Consider the following 6,637-nt stretch of genomic DNA (forward strand, 5'->3'; position numbering starts at 1 on the left):
TGCGTTTGCGCGAGCAATGCCCTGCGCATGGCAAAGGACGCATTCTCCTTAGCGAGCCGGCGCTCGGTGAGGGGGATATCAGCAAACCGGATGTTGAATGAGCGCGACTGATAGCGACCTTCTTTCTCCCGGAAGGGGTTCGGTTCAGTTTTGATATAAGCCCTTCGCCTTGACACACGTCGCGAGTCGGGCAGGTAGTCGTCAGAGTCCAAGTCATCGTTGTCGTCATCCATATTGTCAGAATCCAGAGTTAAGCGTTCAGGGGTGATGGATTGCGCAGGCAGCATCCAGCGCAGCTCGAAGTTGGACGGATCAGAAGCAGGCACAGACGGGTCAGACTCCTCGTCCACGTTGCGAAACCGCGTGGTCCCGCGCGTTTCGAGCCCACGTGTTGATTTCGTGTTCCCCTTGCTGCTATTCGAGCGGGGCCGCATGTTTGACGGGTACTTGTGGAGCAGACTGCGCCATTGTTGTGCCTCTCGTACTGAGTGTAGAGGATATTCCTCGCTCTTGGTCGTGTACATCGGTTGGATGATATAAGTGACTTCAGATCGGTTAGGTATCTCGACTTTGGGATCATGCGTTTGGATTCGAGAAATGATGTCTGAAGCCAAATCAGACAGAGAATGTTTCGTAGTGGCACGGAAGACAGGCGCCTCGCTCCAGTCGCATGCTGTGAGTCATCAAAGCGTCATAATCGAGTCATCGGGAGGTTAATCGAGGCTCACAGCGACGCGGACCGGGGCTGGAAGACGAGCCCTCATCCGTGGTTTCGATATCGGTGTCCATCGCAGGCACAGGTGTGTCCGATTGCCATAAATCCATTTGACAGCAAAAGGCCACAAACGACGCGTCAGCCGTGATAAACGGGATTTGCGGCGCTAATGAGTTGACAAATCAAGAACACAGCCCAACAGCACCGTCTCCCACCCAAGGCATAAGAGAGAGAGATGTACAGGAATCCAAAAGGGCGTGTGGTGAATGAGGAGAGACAAGGTGTATAACGTGATGCGGACGAAGGAGGACAAGAGAACAAAAGAATGCGGCCCGCCAGGACGCCTGCGGCGATTTTGTAGCGCAATCCTAAGTGGGGAGCATAGCCGCGGAACGATTGGGACGATCCGCGGGGACAGATGAGAAGAAAGAAGCCAGAAGGCAGGCGTTCTTGACAATTCTGGGATAGGCTTCTGATAAAGAAGCTAGGGGCGGGTGCGCGTGAATGCAGAAGCTGAGTATCGCGCTAGTTGAACGGGACAATGGGACAACGGCGATATATAAGTATAGTCCCAACAAAATAGCAAAGATCGCACGAGTGTGATAGTGCTACCACACTGCATGGGTCATCTCGCACACTGATGCGCCTGATATCCTGCACCCTGACGGGCCGGAATCGTTGCCATCTGCACGGCCACCGCCGGGAAGATGTGAGAGGAGGCTTCTTTGCAAATTGACACACTCACTAGGAACATGAGACCGTGTGACTACGGACCTTGGCCGAGGAATGGCATGACCGGCATGTTCTCATTCTCGTCTTCTCCGAACAGTTTGGAAAACAGTATTCGCCGACTGATGAGCAAAAAATGCGGAGGTTGAAGCTTGAAATCCTGGCGTGGTTTCTTCGTCGAGAAAACGCTGGATGGGCGTGCTCGTAACGTCAAGAAGCGCATATCCGGGTCAGAATGTGTCTGTGGAGTGACGGATATTGTCCAGATATATAGCTTCAATTCTCGACGAGAAGGTAGGCGGACAGGCCGAAAAGCCGAGCGGCTTGCACAAGATGAGACTAAGAGCTCAGGCCAGAAGTCTCTTACTGACCGGGTGTCATCTTCTGATAGTTCTGACAGTGTTCGAAGTGAGGATGCTGTGAGCTTGAATACAAGCCAGTCGTCTTCTCGAGCGACAAGATCTAGTATGAGATCACCTCTTGTGAGCCGAAGAGCGCGCTTCTCGCTAGTATCCAAGACTAGCACCCTCGGATGGTTAAGGTACATCATCAAAAGCCGACTTCCAATCAGCCAATCGCGGGACAGCACTTCTTCAATGTAGTATCGCCAAGATCGACAGACATGACGACATCTCCAGGCAAACATCGGCGGCAGATGCTGGAGGACCAGTTCGCATAGTTCTACAGGCAGTTTATCCATAGAGTCCGTTCGAGACACTGCTCCATTCTCCACTGGTATGGATTTCGCGCTAGATCGAATGACGGTTTTGAACCACAACTGCAGCGCAACGTGAGCTCATTCGGTAATCGACTGCCGGCTGCGAGCAACAGGCTCACCTTGAACGCAGGTAGTTTGAATGCAGGCGCCATGAGTGGGGTGAGATCCGACTTGGTAAGCTTGTTGCAAGGCAAACTTAGTGCAAATGTACTTATGAAGAAACCGGGGAGATGCACTGCCTGAAGGAACCGACAGGGACGGGTCAGGATTGTACGGACGGCGGGAGAGGACAGCTTCATTTCGCATAGGGTCTCACAAGGGTCTCATGAGGGTCTGACTCCCCTAAATACTCAGACCCATTGTATGCAGGGTAATTAAATTTAGGTTCAAGCTCCGCTTTAACACTGCACATTATCTTCCATGGCCTTGTCCCTTAGCATGCATCATTGTCTATAAGTTGCACATTCCTCTGTCTACTGCCATCAACTCCACTCTCTCTTTCTTTCTCCTGTTCCTCATATTTTCATGGCAAACCAAAGGAAAACCACACCTTGGCAGTGCACACCTTATTGGTGTTGGATCTCTACTCTCCCTGGTAGCAACAGCCCCCCAGCAGAACTCCCTGACCCTGAACCCAGTGTCACTCACCATCCTTCAACACCCCCACAAGACACATGTCCCTCCTCTCTGACAGAGATTCTCCGATACCTGGAAACTCCTTCACCTCCTCCAACACACAAGCAATCACGTCAAAGTTATCATAGGGAAGAGCTGGCAATGATCAGAGTGAATTTCCTTCTGCAAGACACTGCTGAAGGATTACACACCATTCCTGACCTCCCTGTCATCTCCCCTCCTCCCATTGCTGTCCTTCAAGACCCCTCTCCTGACCCAACACAATTGCAGTCCCTTTCCCATCAAAATAGTCAGTTCAATCAGCTTCAATCAACCCAAGATGAAACAGACCAGACTATCTTACCTCCCTCCACCCCACATTGAAGCAGGCCCCCCAAGCACTCAGAGGAAGGGCTCTCTGATCACATGGTGCTTGCACATAAGCATGCGTCTGTCCTGGCTATCTTGAAGACCCTCCATACTTCCAGCAAAGAAGCTTCTTCTGGCACTCAGAACCAGGTTTTCTATTCATTCAATCCCAAGGTGCTTGAGGCCATCGAAACTCTTGTCAAAGCTGAAGAGGAGCTCACCAACCATATTCAAGATGTTCTTGATGCTCTTCCATCTTTCTTATCCACTCATGTAAGCATTTCCACAACACAATCCTCATTCCATAGTGCTGAACCTTCATTCACAGGAGTTTTTCAAACAGTGGTATTCACATACCCTGAAATCTGACCATGGCTGTCTCGACCTCTTCATTCACTACATTGGCCACATATACACTGAGGCTTTCCCTAATGTATTCCTGACCTCTCCTTCAACTTATCACTGCAACTTCCCTCCTCTGAGCCAAGTCAAAGAAGATGAATTCACCCACCTAATCTCAACATGGCATGTCTCTTATCATACATGCATCCTTGACTCCAAGGAAGCTGACCTCATCAATGACCTTGAATGCTGTCTTCCCATTCCCATTATCCACCCACTCAACATAGTTGATGCAGTACATGGTGTAAATGACTGGTGCAAGTGGATGGTATGTCTTCCCAATTCCACCAATTTTTCTTCTGCTCTTCATTACAGTCTATCTACTTTCACTTGATTCACCAGGGGAAAATACCCACATGGCTACAAATGCATGGGCCCCTTACTTACAATCTCATCAATATATGGACCTGGAAGCTTGAATTTTCTTTGCACATCAACATCAAGTACCTCAAGGAAGTCAACGAGTCATTCAGTCCAGACTGGACTCTGACTGAAGTACTGTGCCAATGTGAATCTGGCAGCCTTGGTACCATAGCTGAAAGGTACCAAGACAATGTATACTCCACTAAATACATAGGCATGCTCTGTGAGTTTGCACCCTTTTCCCCCAAACCTGACCACCATCCTCATCAGTTCACAAACTGGATGTGAGGGCAACATGATCCAACAATTGTTGATGATCAAATAACCAAACAGGCAACAAGCAAAGTGGAGAGTAGTGAGTCATATGTCAATCAATACCTCCATGTTTGTTCACAAACGGAGTGATCAACAGGGGTGTTATAGAGTAAGTGGGGATTGGCAGCCAACAGGCATGATTGTGTGTGTATTGTGTGCATGTTTGGAATGATTAAAGCTTCATGTTTAGAACCTAATGACCTTGGACCATGGGGTTCCTAAGAGATTAGCTCTAAAGAGCTACAGGGGCTATACCTAGGGTTCTATACATGTCTAGGTATGGAAGTAAAAAAGGAAGCAAAGTCTGTGGCTGACTATACAGCTTGCTTAGGGCAGGCACCTTGTGTCTCTTGTCTGGTCAGTCCTGTATGATCTATGACCAACATCTCATGTTCTGGGGTCTGTCCTTCCTGGAGTCAGGTGATTGTAGTATCAGCTGTCATTTGGGGTGTCATGCCATATGACTGTGCTCTGATCATTGTCAATTGCAGCTGTTTGTAATTGATTTTAGCGACGTCCCCTGACACTGGATAGCCAAGATTCATGCCTATTTTGTTGGTCTTCTCATTGCACATTTTTCCCTAATTTATCTGATCTCTATTCTAGGTTGATCCTCTACTCCATCACCAGCTTTTCAATTCCCCCTTCACTCCCCTCTTCACCCTGCTCATGCGTGATGTCCTCAGACATGCTGCTACAGCCCATCTCCAATATGATCTCAAAGAATGGCCATTCACCTTGGAAGGCCTACCACACACCATTATTGAATCTGTGAGGGCAACACAATCCAACAATTGTTGATGATCAAATAACCAAACAGGCAATGAGCAAATCAGAGAGTAGTGAGTCATACATCAATCAATACCTCAACATTTGTTCACAAATGGAGTGATCGACAGGGGGTTTATAAAGTAAGGGGAGATTGGCAGCTGACAGGCACAATTGTGTGCATGTCATGTGCATGTTTGGAATGAGTAAAGCTTTGTGGTTAGAACCTAATGGCCTTGGACTGTGGGGGTTCCTAAGAGATTAGCTCTAAAGAGCTACAAGGGCTATACCTAGGGTTCTATATATGTCTAGGTATGGAAGTAAAAAGGAAGCAAATTCCATGGCTGACTATACAGCTTGCTTAGGGCAGGCACCTTATGTCTCTTGTCTGGTTGGTCCCACACAATCTATGACTGACATCTCATGTTCTGGGATCTGTCCTTCCTGGAGTCAGGTGATTATAGTATTGGCTGTCATTTGGGGTGTCATGCCATGTGACTGTGCTCTGATTGTTGTCAATTGCAGTGTGTCTGCACTTGATTTTAGGGACATCCCCTGACAGAATCCATCAAGGATTTCATGACAAACAGTTCTTTTGATGTGTGTCCATTCCTCATGGATGAAATGCTGGCAGATCTTGAATCTGCTGGCCAACCATCCTCCCAGGAAGAAATCTATGAAGGTATTATCTCGCTCTCCTGACATGTTGCTAGGCCTGATCCTGAGCAAGAACCTCTTGTTGATCTCTATCCTGAGAGTGCTGTGGTCCTCTCCACTTGACTTCAAATTGGCAATATCAATACCAACATTCTCCACTGCCCACCTCTGAGTGTAGACATCAACTTTATTCCCAACCTTGAAGTCTGCCAGTCTGCACATGTGGTTAGGGTCAAAGGCCTCTTCCCATTTCCTTTCTGGGTCCATTCTCCATCTTCTTTCCATGATACCTTACTCATGAATTACAGATCTATTTCAGACATGATATGTGCTATGAGTGTTGGCACTGATCTATGCCTTGTAGAAGGTTAGAACACTGCTGTTACAGATGTGAAGGCACTGCTTGCATAGAATGTCAAAAGAAAGGGTTGTCTCACCCATGCCTCAGACACAAGCATGGTTACAAGAACAGTAAGTATCTATTTCCCCACTCTCACAGTCTCAATAACATTGTCCTATAGTTTCTTTCCAAGATTGGCAGTGGCCCAGGGAGGACATTCCCAGTCACATTCAGGATCAATGGCTGGATGAGGCTCTGGACACAGCTTGGTATTCCTATCAGTTGTCTGATGACAAGGAACCTGAAGAGACAAGGCAGGACCTCTTTGACAACTTCTGGCTTGACATGCAAGCACTAGAGAAATCAGATCAAAAGGATGTGATGCACCCTGAGGACAGTCACCATGAAGACAGTCACAAAGAAGAGATATCAACTATTGATGCTGGGAGCAGGCAGGAAAAGCCAAAGCCAAAGCCAAAGCAAAATGCCAGGGGCAAGGCCAATGCCAAACAAGGGGACAGCAAAAGGCAACAGAAGGAGTAAATTAGTACCCCTTAATACTGTAGAATAATCCACTGCTACAATGATCACTATAGAAATGCACCATGCCTCTCTTCCAGCCAGCCTCCTCGTCCCCCCCNCCCTC

The sequence above is a fragment of the Dacryopinax primogenitus genome, assembly GCF_000292625.1.
Source record: "Dacryopinax primogenitus strain DJM-731 SS1 chromosome Unknown DACRYscaffold_22, whole genome shotgun sequence".
In the NCBI taxonomy this organism is placed as follows: Eukaryota; Fungi; Basidiomycota; class Dacrymycetes; order Dacrymycetales; family Dacrymycetaceae; genus Dacryopinax; species Dacryopinax primogenitus.